This window comes from Oncorhynchus mykiss, chromosome 22 (genome assembly GCF_057628025.1).
Source record: "Oncorhynchus mykiss isolate SJ-2025 chromosome 22, ASM5762802v1, whole genome shotgun sequence".
In the NCBI taxonomy this organism is placed as follows: domain Eukaryota; kingdom Metazoa; phylum Chordata; class Actinopteri; order Salmoniformes; family Salmonidae; genus Oncorhynchus; species Oncorhynchus mykiss.
Window position 1 is genome coordinate 39,252,445 of NC_143043.1, and position 16,113 is coordinate 39,268,557.

Genomic DNA, 16,113 nt, shown 5'->3' on the forward strand with positions numbered 1-16,113 from the left:
GCGTTGGTCCATCAGTCCTTCCACACATTTTGGCGGAAGTTTCTGGGAACATGATTCGGTATAATGTCTAACATGACTTCACTTGGCGCCGGAGGGTCTTATCGGCTCTAAACCAACTATAAAATGTTGTTTGTTTTTTCGCGTTGCTCGTAACTTCTTTTGTACATAACGTTGCTGCTTCGTCTGTTATGACCGAAAATAACTTCTGGACATCAGAACTGAGATTACTCACCTCAAATTGGACGAGGAGTTCTTCTTCAATATGTCGGACGCGAGGGATATACTACGGACACCTGCCCAGGCCCAGATCCCCGTGATTCGCTGGAAAAAGAAATGTAGGATTTGCGGAAAGAGATCAGGATGCCTTGTGAGGATCAGGCGACGAGTGTCTAATCTGCCCTTACCTTCCATTCTGCTAGCTAACATTCAATCGCTGGAAAATAAATGGGACGATCTGAGAGCACGTACAATATATCCTACCAACGGACATAAAAAATGTAATATCTTATGTTTCACCGAGTTGTGGCTGAACGACGACATTAAAAACATACAGCTGGTGGGTTATCGGCAGGACAGAACAATAGCCTCTGGTAAGACACAGGAGGGGGCCTATGCATATTTGTAAAAAATAGCTGGTGCACGATATCTAAGGAAGTCTCAGGGTTTTTCTCACCTGAGGTAGAGTAGCTCATGATAAGCCACACTATCTACATAGAGAGTCATCTGTATTTTTCATCTAAATACCACCGCAGACCAAAGCTGGAACTAAAACCGCACTCAAAGAGCTGTATTCCGCCATAAGCAAACAGGAAAATGCTCATCCAGAGGCAGCACTCCTAGTGGCTGGGGACTTTAATGCAGGGAAATTTAAATCAGTTTTGCGTAATTTCTATCAGAAATTAAAGCAGATGCTAATCTACAGGACTGTTTTGCTAGCACAGACTGGAATATGTTCTGGGATTCTTCCGATGGCATTGAGAAGTACAACACATCAGTCACTGGCTTTATCAGTAAGTGCATCAAGGACGTCGTACCCACAGTTACTGTACATACATACCAAAACCAGAAGCCATGGATTACAGGCAACATTCGCACTGAGCTAAAAGGTAGAGCTTCTGCTTTCAAGGAGCAGGACACCAACCCGGAAGCTTATAAGAAATCCCTCTATGCCCTCCGACGAATCAAACAGGCAAAGCATCAATACAGGACTAAGATCGAATCAATCTACACCGGCTCCGACGCTCGTCGGATGTAGCAGGGCTGGCAAACTATTACAGACTACAAAGGGAAGCACAGCTGAGAAATGCCCAGTGACACAAGCCTACCAGACGAGCTGAATTACAGCTATGCAAATCAAATCAAATCAAATTTAATTTGTCACATACACATGGTTAGCAGAGGTTATGCGAGTGTAGCGAAATGCTTGTGCTTCTAGTTCCGACAATGCAGTAATAACCAACAAGTAATCTAACTAACAATTCCAAAACTACTGTCTTATACACAGTGTAAGGGGATAAAGAATATGTACATAAAGATATATGGATGAGTGATGGTACAGAGCAGCATAGGCAAGATACAGTAGATGGTATCGAGTACAGTATATACATATGAGATGAGTATGTAAACAAAGTGGCATAGTTAAAGTGGCTAGTAATACATGTATTACATAAGGATGCAGTAGATGATATAGAGTACAGTATATACGTATACATATGAGATGAATAATGTAGGGTATGTAAACATTATATTAGGTAGCATTGTTTAAAGTGGCTAGTGATATATTTTACATAATTTCCCATCAATTCCCATTATTAAAGTGGCTGGAGTTGAGTCAGTGTGTTGGCAGCAGCCACTCAATGTTGGTGATGGCTGTTTAACAGTCTGATGGCCTTGAGATAGAAGCTGTTTTTCAGTCTCTCGGTCCCAGCTTTGATGCACCTGTACTGACCTCGCCTTCTGGATGATAGCGGGGTGAACAGGCAGTGGCTCGGGTGGTTGTTGTCCTTGATGATCTTTATGGCCTTCCTGTAACATCGGGTGGTGTAGGTGTACTGGAGGGCAGGTAGTTTGCCCCCGGTGATGCGTTGTGCAGACCTCACTACCCTCTGGAGAGCCTTACGGTTGTGGGCGGCGCAGTTGCCGTACCAGGCGGTGATACAGCCCGCCAGGATGCTCTCGATTGTGCATCTGTAGAAGTTTGTGAGTGCTTTTGGTGACAAGCCAAATTTCTTCAGCCTCCTGAGGTTGAAGAGGCGCTGCTGCGCCTTCTTCACGATGCTGTCTGTGTAAGTGGACCAATTCAGTTTGTCTGTGATGTGTATGCCAAGGAACTTAAAACTTACTACCCTCTCCACTACTGTTCCATCGATGTGGATAGGGGGGTGTTCCCTCTGCTGTTTCCTGAAGTCCACAATCATCTCCTTAGTTTTGTTGACGTTGAGTGTGAGGTTATTTTCCTGACACAACACTCCGAGGGCCCTCACCTCCTCCCTGTAGGCCGTCTCGTCATTGTTGGTAATCAAGCCTACCACTGTTGTGTCTTCCGCAAACTTGATGATTGAGTTGGAGGCGTGCGTGGCCACGCAGTCATGGGTGAACAGGGAGTACAGGAGAGGGCTCAGAACGCACCCTTGTTGGGCCCCAGTGTTGAGGATCAGCGGGGTGGAGATGTTGTTGCCTACCCTCACCACCCGTCAGGAAGTTCAGTACCCAGTTGCACAGGGCGGGGTCGAGACCCAGGGTCTCGAGCTTGATGACGAGCTTGGAGGGTACTATGGTGTTGAATGCCGAGCTGAATGCTCGCTTCGAGGTAAGTAACACTGAAACATGCATGAGAGCATCAGCTGTTCTGGACAACTGTGTGATCAAACTCTCCACAGAAGATGTGAGTAAGACCTTTAAACAGGTCAATATTCACAAGGAAGCTGGGCAAGATGGATTACCAGGATGTTTACTCTGAGCATGTGCTGACCAACTGTCTTCACTGACATTTTCAACCTCTCCCTGTCTGAGTCTGTATTACCAACATGTTTCAAGCAGACCACCATAGTCCCTGTGCCCAAGAACACTACGGAAACCTGCCTAAATGACTAACTACACGTAGAACTCATGTCTGTAGCCATGAAATGCTTTGAAAGACTGGTCATGGCTCACATCAACACCATTATCCCAGAAACCCTAGACACACTCCAATTTGCAAACCACACCAACAGATCCACAAACAATGTAATCTCTATTGCACTCCACATTGCCCTGAGTGCATACATTTTTCTGCAGTGCCACCAGGTTCCTACTCCTTGCTTGGAACATATAATAACACTCTTAAAAATAATGGTATTGTTAGGGTACACTACCGTGTTGTTCCCTGGGGTACAAAAAGGTCAAAGGTACTCATCACAGGTACACATATGAACTTACAGGGTATAGTTCGGGACATTGTTCTACCCAATATTTTGAATATAAGGTATGATCATCACGGCACTTATAGGTGGGGGCAATGTACTGGTGGGGTACATTAGTATAATTGGGGGCATGGTGATTTTTTTTATAGCAGTTTAAGTGTCTGCTGATGCAAGTTTAAGTACCTCTTTTGACACTGTCTGTTCTGAAAACTTTGTAAGAAAATGTGTCACTAATGAGCTGCACTGTAAAGAGGTTATTGTGCATTTTCCAGTAAATTAATGCCAACTTGTTGCCAGAAGTTGCTGTAAACTTGTCATTTCTTACCTGGAAACTACTAGTTAGTAAGCTATTGTAAAATGTACAGTAACTTACTGGCAAAATATTCCCAGTAACCTACAGGACAGTTGCTGAAACTAGCAATCATTGCCAGTAACCTACTGGTCACTGACGTTTCTGTTGGCAACATGCACATCACTTGATGATTGGCAGCTATACTGTAGCAGCAGCAGCCTATTGCAGGTGTAGCTTATTGGAGGCATATTTAATTTACAGTACCATTCAAAAGTATGGACACCTACTTATTCAAGGGTTTTTCTTTGTTTGTACTCTTTTCTACATTGCATAATAATAGTGAAGACATCAAAACTATGAAATAACACATATGGAATCATGAGGCAACCAAAAAAGTGTTAAACAAATCTAAATGTATTTTATATTTGTGATTCTTCGAAGTAGCCAACCTTTGCCTTGATGACAGCTTTGCACACGTTTGGCATTCTCTCAACCAGCTCCATGGAATGTATTTAAATTAACAGGTGTGCCTTGTTAAAAGTTACGTTGTGGAATTTCTTTCAGTCTTAATGTGTTTTAGCCAATCAGTTGTTTTGTGATAAGGTAGGGGGGGACAAACAGAAGATAATATGGTATTTTACCAAATAGGGTTATGTCAAGAACAGCTCAAATAAGCAAAGATAAATGACAGAACACCATTACTTTAAGACATGAGGGTCAGTAAATCCGGAAAATGTCAAGAACTTTGAAAGTTTCTTCAAGTGTAGTCGCAAAATCCATCAATCTCTATGAAGAAACTGGCATGAGGACCGTCACAGAAAACGAAGACCCAGAGTTACCTCTGCTGCGGAGGATTAAGTTCATTAGCATTTACTGCACCTCAGATTGCAGCCCAAATAAACGCTTCAGAGAGTTCAAGTAACAGACACATCTCAACATCAACTGGTTAGAGGAGACTGCATGATTCAGGTCTTCATGGTCGAATTGCTACAAAGAAACCATTACTAAAGGACACCAATAATAAGAAGAGACTTGCTTGGGCCAAGAAACACGAGCAATGGACATTAGACCAGTGGAAATCTGTCGTTTGGTCTGATGAGTCCAAATTTGCGATTTTTGGTTCCAACCGCCATGTCTTTGTGAGTCGCAGAGTAGGTGAACGGATGATATCCGCATGTGTGGTACCCACCATGAAGCATGGAGGAGGAGGTGTGATGGTAAGGGAGTGCTTTGCCGGTGACACTGTCTGTGATTTATTTGGAATTCAAGGCACACTTAACCAGCATGGATACCACAGCATTCTGCAGCAATATGCCATCCTATCTGGTTTTGCACTTAGTGGGATCATTTGTTTTTCAACAGGACAATGACCCAACACACCTCCAGCCTGTGTAAGGGCTATTTGACTGAGAGGGATGGAGTGCTGCATCATATGACCTGGCCTCCACAATCATCCAACATATGTGGGAACTCCTTCAAGACTGTTGGAAAAACATTCCAAGTTAAGCTGGTTGAGATAATGACAAGACTGTGCAAAGCTCTCATCAAGGGTGGCTACTTTGAAGAATCTCAAATATAAAATATTTTTTAATTGGTTTAACACTTTTTTGGTTACTTCCTGATTCCATATGTGTTATTTCATAGTGTTGATGTTTTTACTATTATTTTACAAGATAGAAAGTAGCACAAATCAAGAAAAACTCTTTAATGTGTAGGTGTGTCCAAACTTTTGACTCGCACTGTGTATCTGGCCTATATGTCACGGTTAAAAACAATTCCTTACCAGATCATCATGTCTGTCAGTGGGATCTATTTAGCTACAGTAAGGTTCTGTGAATTTTACAAGAACCCACTCTGTACAGTAGCTAGTTGACAGTAAGTTAAAATTAACCATTAAGCTACTGGAGAATGCACATTGACCTCTTCACAGTGCAGCTCTTGCGTATCACAAGCTCTTTGCAGAACTGATAATGTCAAAAGATGGTTTCAACATTGTTCAACCCTAAAATGACTTAAACTGGTACAACATTCTGACTGATGGTAAGCACAAATATACAATTTTTGTGTAACGTGTAATGGACGTGGCATGGGATTTCAACTCTAAATCCTTACTGCTCCAAACATAGAACAAATAATATATTTGCAGGACAAGTATTTTCCGGACTTTGAAGAATGCCTAAATTGCTCCACCTTGCTTTTCTGTTTTCTGGTTGGCTGGCAGGTTTCACCAACCAATTATTTCAGATCTACAGGAGTGCAAGTTTCACCATTGCACGTTCATTGGCGAAACTTTGGCACATGAGATCTATTAGAATATGGCAAATGTTAGTCAATCATTGCATTCTAATCCTGCTGGCTTTCGTGGGCTACCTGAGACATAAAACAGATCGGTGGGAGGGTATACAGGCTGACGGCAATTTATTAATGGATTATTTGCCAGAATAGGTAATGAAAACACTTCAACTACTTTAAAAAAAGTATAATGTCATTAAGTCCAACTGTTTTGATCGACACAAGATAGTCAAATGGAAACTCACCCTAGCAGTAAATTGTCGCATTTTCTAAGCAAGCTAAATGTTGAAAAAAAATCACGGTACAAGTTAATTGGAACATAGCTACTGATAGCATATCTTGATTTACTTCTGCTTTTACAATGTTGGCCTATTATCAGATGTAGGTTAATACAAAGCTAAACTGCATTTCCTGAGTTTTGAATTAAATCCCATTCGCCACACCAAGCTGACAATAACAGCAAGCCTCCTGAGTGGCGCAGCGGTCTAAGGCACTGCATCGCGGTCTAAGGCACTGCATCGCAGTGCTTGAGATGTCACTACAGACCCGGGTTTGATCCCAGGTAGTATCACAACCAGCAGTGATCAGGAGTCCTATAGGTCGGTAAACAATTGGACCAGTGTCATCCAGGGGAGGGTTTGTCCTGGGGTGCTTTACAAGTAGGCTGCCATTGAAAATAAGAATTTGTTCTTAACTGACTTGCCTAGTTAAAAAAATGGCAAACCAAATTGGTCACAGGTTGTGTGTTGCCAAGCAATCTCAACATTCTCTACATGATTCTACTGGTACTATGAAATCAATCCCATTCTCCTCTATGGCCTTAGAGAGACTAGCTGGCAACACTCTATTGGACATGCTAGGAAGGTTTTTATCAAAGGGGTATTATGCTATCATGACAATGAATGGCACATTTTTGGATTTTGCTGCATGATCTCAACCTTTCTAGTTGTTACATATTCTGCTTTTCACGTTGATCCGACTTTCAAGTGTTTCAAGTAATAATACAGAGCACACATGAAAGTTTGCATAGAAAATGCAACAATTTCCTGCTAGGGTGAGTTTCCATTGAACTATCTTGTGTCGATCAAAACAGTTGGACTTATTGACGTTATACTTTAAAAAAATAAGTAGTTTAATTGTTTCCATTAACCTATTTTGGCAAATAATGCATTAATAAATTGCCGACAGCCTGTATACCCTCCCACCGATCTATTGTATGTCTCAGGTAGCCCATGAAAGCCAGCAGGGTTGGAATGCAATAATTGACTAACATTTGCCATATTCTAATAGATCTCATGTGCCAAAGTTTCGCCGATGTACGTGCAATGGTGAAACTTGCGCTCTTGTAGATTCCACCACTGCGACCTGTATGCTCTCGTTGGCTGGCCCTAGCTACATATTCGTCGCCAGACCCACTGGCTCCAGGTCATCTATAAGTCTTTGCTAGGTAAAGCTCCGGCCTTATCTCAGCTCACTGGTCACGATAACAACACCCACCCGTTGCACGCGCCCCAGCAGGTATATCTCACTGGTCATCCCCAAAGCCAACATCTCCTTTGGCCGCCTTTTCTTCCAGTTCTCTGCTATCAATGACTGTAACAAATTGCTGAAGTTGGAGACTTACAGTATATCTACCTCACCAACTTTTAACCTGTTGAATCTATGGGGGCGCTATTTCATTATTGGATAAAAAAACGTTCCCGTTTTAAGCGCAATATTTTGTCACGAAAAGATGCTTGACTATGCATATAATTGACAGCTTTGGAAAGAAAACACTCTAACGTTTCCAGATCTGCAAAGATATTGTCTGTGAGTGCCCCAGAACTGATGCTACAGGCGAAACCAAGATGAAACTTCAAACAGGAAGTGAACAAAATTTCTGAGGCGCTGTTTTCCATTGTCTCCTTATATGGCTGTGAATGCGCCAGGAATGAGCCTGCCCTTTCTGTCGTTTCTCCAAGGTGTCTGCAGCATTGGCCATAAGAGACTACATTTACCAGGGGTCCGCCCGGTGTCCTTTGTCTAAATTGGTGCGTAATCTTCAGCTGCAGGCATTTTCTCCTGTGATTCAGAAGAGAAAGCACACTTCCACGAACGATATATCATCAAAGAGATATGTGAAAAACACCTTGAGGATTGATTCTAAACAACGTTTGCCATGTTTCAGTCGATATTATGGAGATAATTTGGAAAAAGGTTAGGCGTTTTGATGACTGAATTTTCGTTTTTTTTTTGGTAGCCAAACGTGACGCACTAAACGGAGCGATTTCTCCTAAACAAATAATCTTTCAGGAAAAACTGAACATTTGCTATCTAACAGAGTCTCCTCATTGAAAACATCTGAAGTTCTTTAAAGGTAAATGATTTTATTTGAATGCTTTTCTGTTTTTTGTGAAAATGTTGCCTGCTGAATGCTAACGCTAAATGCTACGCTAGCTATGAATACTGTTACACAAATGCTTGTTTTCCTATGGTTGAGAAGCATATTTTGAAAATCTGAGATGACAGTGTTGTTATTAACAAAAGGCTAAGCTTGAGAGCTAGCATATTTATTTCATTTCATTTGCGATTTGAATAGTTAACGTTGCGTCATGGTAATGGGCTTGAGGCTGTAGTCACGATCCCGGATCCGGGATGGCTCGATGCAAGAAGTTTTAACATCGGCTATCTGAGCAGCTAACCAATCGCTGCAGCTATACACAGCCCATCTGTAAATAGCCCATCCAATCTACCTACCTCATCCCAATATTGTTCTTATTTACTTTTTGCTCTTTTGCACACCAGTATTTCTAGTAGCACATCATCTGCACATATATCACTCCAGTGTTCATTTGCTAAATTGTAATTACTTTGATACTATGGCCTATTTATTGCCTTACATCCTCAGGCCATTTGCAAACACTGTATATAGACTTTTTTTCTATTGTGTTATTGACTGTATGTTTGTTTATTCCATGTGTAACCCTGTGTTGTTGTTTTTGTTGCACTGCTTTGCTTTATCTTGGCCAGGTCGCAGTTGTAAATGAGAACTTGTTCTCAACTGGCTTACCTGGTTAAATAAAGGTGAAATAAAAATAAATAAATAAATAAAATGACAAAATGTGTTGTACTTACTATTTCCTTACTGAGCTCTGGGTGATGTTGAGGTGGATATGAAGGGACAGTTTGTAGCCAGCTTACTGGAAACGCTCAAACCAAGACAGACAAAGGTCAATGAATGAGAGTATTTTCAGAGAAGCCAGTAGAATGATGGTACCTTTGGTTATTAAAGGGTGAGCCACAACATCTCTCCAGTGGTCTAAACCGACAGTAGCGTGGAGACTACAGGGCTGCTGTGGGCTTGGTTTAGACTGCTTGGTGGTTTGGGATTGAGTCATCTGCCTCCTACATGATCTCTGAGTGAGTTTGGCTCAATTTCATTCCCTGCAATCCATACAGCTGCACATGGCTGGGACTGACATAAACATGGATTGCATTAAAATGAAACTGTATATAACCAATAATCTGTCAAATAGAGTCAATAATGTGTGATTGAGTGGGTCCATTAAGAACCACAATGTATTTGTGGTAGATATAACAATTCAAAGTGTCATGATTGTCTGAGAGGGAGTTAATTAAACCAGTTGTCAAAAAAATGTTTTATGGAAAGTATTATTTGAGGTTTCCAGGTACAGTGTACACCTATCATCTTCTTGCTTTGAGTCATCAATGCACTTCTCACACTTGCCTGATGCAAAATCGTGTAAAAAGCATGATAAACCGTCATAGTAATTCAACACCAACCACACTGTCACTTGTCAATGTGATAACCACAGATAGCATTTAGTGAATGTTAGCACATGGGGGCGTTTACTGTCTGAAGACCCTATTTTCACAGAATTTGTGTATCCATTGTTTGGTTTAACCACAGGCCTATATATCCTGTTTCCGACCCCAGTGAAGCTTACATTAGATCACATCAGTGATTAGTGATTAACTGAGAAATACATGGGAAACATTTTGCCTTATTGTAGAATTATGCCGTGCATGTGGATATTCTAATTCCTTCACTCAGTGTTCTATTAACGCCAGACTTTGTTTTATTTATGTTCTATACGTGTGTGTCTTTATTTTCCAAAGAGCTACATTGTGAGATGATTTGGAGTGTGAATGTCATGATTTGCAGCTTACGTTTTTTTCTTCTTGTATGCAATTTTTTTTTTTTTTTGCCAGTAAGCAGTAGCGAGGTGTGAAAGTTACCATGCAAAGCCTTTAGTAAAGGTACAGGGCAGTGGTTTCTGCCCACACTTCTTCCTACAACAAAGTCTTACAGCGTCTTACTGTATAACAGATTCCAATCAGCTGTGTGAGGGAGGCTCTCTCCATCTCTCCACTGGAAACCGTGAGGTGAGGGAGGACAGAGATCCCACCAGAGAGGAAGGTATGGTGTAGCTCCTATAAGCAAATGGAATACTATAGTGCTAAGAAAAGCAGGATGCATCAGTCAACTCAGGTCTCTCACTTTCCTTGAATCTAAACAACAGGTTTAATGTGACATGCAGGATATTACCCATGCAGTAACAGGCCACAATACATACAGGTAGAAAAGGCAGAGAGGAAACGGATGTGTTTATTGTCAGGGTGGCACGCTCATCTGTACATTCTGATGTGGTCTACAGTTTGCACCAGCTCCACACAGACCATCTCAGCCAGGCTGAGCAGTGTAGTGTGGTACTCACACCTCTTACTGTAACTACCCTACCTGCCTATGTCTTCCTCCATAGAACCAAAAGCTCTGATTCAACGTGAAACTTCAACATCCGCAAAATATGCAAAACAGAACCTTTTGTAACGAAACTGCTGGCTTTGGCAGTAAGTTTGAGAAAAATGTGATAAATATCATCACAATGGTTGCATAAATATTTTGTTCTGCATTTGAATTTGTGTCAGAGTCTGAAATGCAAGGATCTTTTTAGATTTGGATCTTATTTTGAATTACGATGCTATGAATTGAGCACTTGGTAGATGGTGTACTAAGAGGAACCAACCAGTGCTTAATGTGAGCCAGATCCTGCCGGAAGAGAATCCGGCACCTCTCCATTTTGGACTTTCACTCCGGGACCAATTTGGCCAGATCTGGTACCTCTCCTGGCATGAAAAATAAATGTCCCTTTTTGTAGTGTCAAAATTTGAATTAAAGCAATCAAAGTTCTTTCGAGTTGCCTCTTCGTTAATTGTCCTGAAAAATGAGATTGTCAGCCTGATATTCTAAGAGTTGATTCTGTTGGGTTCGTCCCGGGCTTAGGATTTGCGTTACATTGTAACCTATGTTTGAGACAAATGCGTGGCCATGGCTGTGTGAGTAGCACGCCTGTATCTCTATCACTCTCTCTGCTCTGATAGACATGAGCCTCCAACTCGCAGCTTTCCAGCAATGGATTTCATAATTATTTCTTTATAGAATTGAATGAAATGCGTTTCTAAAAAGGCACATTTTATCCCCTGAACCCTAAGCTGCATGTTCCCCATGTGTACATGCCTCTACTCTACCGCCCTATGTCACTACGCAAATGCAATTGTATGCGCTCAATGCTTTATTATAAAGGTGTTTTCTTCTCATGCGTTCCGGTACCTCAGAGCTCCCAAGGTCACTTTTTGTTCCGGCACCTTCCGATTTACAAATTAAGCACTGGGACCAACTTTAAAACATTCATTGGCTTGCTGTACAGGCAATGCAAGTTGTTTTATGACAGCTCACTTACAGCTGGGGTCACACTAACGTCTGCCGTCTGTGATGTTTGAAAACAGACAGCTGTTTGGTTTCATTTTCGTGTCCTAAGACTCCTGTCTGTCATCATGTCGAGGCTAGTAGTTCACACGCAGCAGGTGTGTATGCTACCTCCAAATGATGTTCATCTTGGCCAGACAGACGGGGATGACAGGAGAACCGAGGGGATTTGGGAGACAGGGCTCAACATTGTTTTCATCATTTTATTCAGCGTAAAGCTCCAATCTGCTTAACCCTTAGTCTTTAATCACTTTTAAGAACATGGAAAGTGTCGAAAAATGACTTGTACCCTATATTTTCATTTTATTGCAATATTTTCAAATGTTGCCACAGCAACACCTCAGTGATCCAGTAAATAGTGTACCGCACTTCGTTTTTCTGAATTTCTGAAGCTAAAAGCTACCGATTTTGAATGAAAGTGACAACTCTTCTTTAATGAATGCCTTCTCTCCTCTGGTGACCACATTGATATTTGTACTGGAAAATAATGAGGGAAATGTAATAATCACTTAAATCAATTCACGGGAGGCAGGTAGGTGAATCTGGCACACAAACCCAGTCTGGGTAGAAAGAATGGCCAATATTTGAGTGGTTAATGCTGCTGAATGCTTTTGTAAGCAGAGCAATGTCCCTGAAAAATTGCTTTAATCAAGAAGTTGCAAAATATTTGTGCTGGTTCACCTTTCTGATCTGAATGAATGAATATGCTGTTCCCCCAATCCTAATGACATGTTTTGGGAACTTTTAAGTAACAAACAAAAAAAAAGTGACAATTTTTGCAACATTAGAGGAATGTTTTGTGTACCTGAAGACAAACATTTTATAAATGTCAGCACAACTGGACGGATTTTGTGTTTTAGGAACCTAGTCTATGTCTTGTAATGTCTCAACACTTTTTTCACAACATATGTTTTGGGAACTTCAAAAGAACATACATATTTTCTGGTAACATTCTTGGAACGTCAGAAGAAAAAAAACTAAATACAAATACAAAATGTGTTGCATGTCGGCAATCAAGTTGTCAAGATATACAGAACTTTCAAAATACAAAAATACAGCCGGTGTGATGCACAGTTCGCTTGGTCCTGCCGAGGCTCTGAAATGACCATTACAGACAACATCAACACTCACTTCTTATTTTCTTACCCTGTCAGCCCTTTCCTTGCTTTTATGAGGTGACAAATGCAGCATGTTCCAGTGTTAACACTCTCCTCGTCTCGCCCCCTAGCCCCCTATCTCCTGTACAGACATCACTTCATAGTGTATCTCTCTTCCCAGCACCCGGCAGCATTGTCAGGTCTGGTAATTGAGTCTTATTGTTGCCATTGAGGTGTTCTGTTCCACCTTTGATTGTGCATTCATTGGGGTTTCCACATCTTTCACCCCTTAGTCATTCATGCAACAACGTTTTCTGTGAAATACCATAAAAATATTTTGTTTAGTCACCAATACATCAGGTAGGTTCACTATTTAGTAATTTTAACTACCATTTAATCCAATAGCTAGAAATACAATATTACACATTTCAAAAGGGTTATTTTTTAAGTGCTGAATAGAAAATAGTACATGGTAAATATACACTGAGTATATATTATATATCACAAAATATTGAGTTGCACCCCCCCATGGCAGTGCATTGTACACTACACTATAATTCCAAATGGTAGCACATAAAGTGACTCTTTCCACTTTGTCCTGTTAAAGCACACTGGTCGATGGAGAATGATGATGTAGTGATTTGGTTTTTCCTTCCAACATACATTTTTTGTCAAATTGATACATTTACAAATATAGAATTTATAGTGTTAAGCAGTTATGAAACTACCGTATAAATGCTAACTAGGCACTACATCATTGTGGTTATCAGTTTGGATCAGTTTGATTAAGTAACAGTTAATTGTATTGTGAAACAAATGGCAAAAAAAATCATGTTAATGTCGCATTTTGAAAAGCAGATAGTTAGATTGAATTTGTCTCCAAATTTTACCTTAATTTAACTAGGCAAGTCAGTTAAGAACAAAATCTTATTTTCAATGACGGCCTAGGAACACCAGGTTAACTGCCTGTTCAGAATAACAGATTTGTACCTTGTCAGCTCGGGGATTTGAACTTTGTAATTTGGAGTAATTTGGTGCAGTGAACAAGTGAATTTGAGAATTTGTTTGTTGTACCCAGTCAATTAAGAATGTGCAGAGTTTTAAAACATGAGTCATTTTTGATAACCTTTTATAATGTTTGTGCTTAGAGTTCTGAAAATGTACCACATTCACCAAAGTGCCAAAGTGCCACAACAATGACACAGACAACACCCAGGATTAGTCTGCAGTAAATCATCAGAGCAGGCATTGTTGTTGTTTGTCAGTTGAATCAATTTGTAGAAGGAAGGTTAGGGATCAATCTTCGTTTATCTTTGATGTATCTGCAAGGAGAGGGACACATATTCCTGTCTACTCCCTCCTATGTTTTGTTACAGTTCAACAATTTTAATCAACCTGTTCTCTGAATAAATGCTGTTACACATAGATAGAAGTAAAGAAAATATTCCATCTTAAAATGTTTGATTTGAAGGAGAGTTACGGTAGCCTAGCTACACCCTGCACGATTTTATAACAATTCAACAAAGCATATTGTCCCACTGTTCCATAGCAGTAACCCTTCCCAGAGCCTGCAACAGGATTTAACACAAACAAAAACACTGAAAATAGAATGTCTGGAAAACTCCTAAAGACAACAGACCGATGCAGATTGCCCCAAACATTGTGATTTGTGTTGGCTTCAACTTTCAATTTACACAATCTATTGCTATTTCCTTTGGCCACAGAGAGAGCAGTCGCTTCACCGTAGCCGTTGTGATGGCTAATGATCTGTCACAGATGTGCACAAACCAATTAGCCTCTCTGACCTCGGAGATGCTGTATGTGTGTGTGTGTGTGTCTAGGATGGTCGGGCGGCCACCCCCACACCCTTATCTTCACTCGTCCTGTCAAAGGCCAACCTTCCGGAGATGACGAGGGAGGAGCCAAAGGGGTAGGGGGGGAGTAAGAGGATGATGTAATCTCTGTCACACACTCTGGGAAGGGGAGCAAAGGAGGGGATGAAGAGGCAGATGATTGAAGGGAGGAGGAGGAGGGGAATGGAAGAGGAATAGTATGAGGATGAGAATGACAAGGAGGAGAGCTGAGGGTGAGGAGGTATACAGGATTGAGGAGGGGAGGGGAGTGAGGGGGTGATTCTATCTGTGTCAAACATTTAGGGAGGATAGGAAAGGAGGAGGGGAGAAGAGGGGAGAGGTGTCAGGACAGAAGAGGACAAGAGGGGAGTGACAGGGTGAAGCAATCTGTGTCAGCCAGTCAGGGAGGAGAGAAAAAAGGGAGGTCCATTGCCACCATGCAGGGCCAGGCTGTGACACACTCTGTGGATGGATGAGGTGATGTGTCGGCCTCTGAGAGAAAATCATCCATACTTACCTTCCCCTCATTGGCAGTTGGTGACGTTTAAGGACGATTATTGTTTTTGTGAGCATGGCCTTATTTCTATTATAGCAAATTGGATGCCTGTCATTCATATTCCATTCACCCAGCTAAATGTAACATCGATAGGTTTAGGCTACTACATGATACTCAAATGTTCTCTATACCCATCATGAGGTTGCTACAACCTAGCCTATGAATGAAAGTTTACAATGTAGGTGCACAGGTTGAGAGAAAAATGTAATTAATCAAGATGACAGACAGTGACACATTCAATAATGCCTTGCACACACTTGCCTGCATCTAGCTGATCTAGGGTGTAATCATTAGTCCAACAGTTGCAAACAAGAGTTTCTAATGGATACATTCATGTATGTTCATCCCGGATACTTTAGGTTTGCTTCGGTTTAAAAAACATTTTTCAACAGAATCGGCGGAATGAATACACCTAAGACCACACGCAAACACAGTTCACTTTCATAGCAGCCACAAACAAACAGCATGAACACTTTGCTTGTTGTATTATTCCTTCTTGCAGCTACACACTCTCCTCCTCTCATCTTTTCTCTTCGCTTGTGGACTTCAGTGCACAACACATCAGCTGTCTGTAACCAGGCGAAAAAACCCTTCCAAGCAAAACCTTTATATTATATCCGCTAACTGCTACGCCTATATCATAGTCACCATAGCTAATGTCTCATAGTCAACATAGCTACTAGAACTAAGGCCTTAGTAAATACGCTACAGTAATGCAGTACAGTGTCAGCAAACAGTTTAGCAGTTACATTGGCGGGCCCGGCTGGCAATAAATGAATAAAACCAAAAGCTTACCTTGACTTTTAGTAGTTCCAGTGTTGGATACTCATAGCCAGCTAGCTAACATAGCATCCC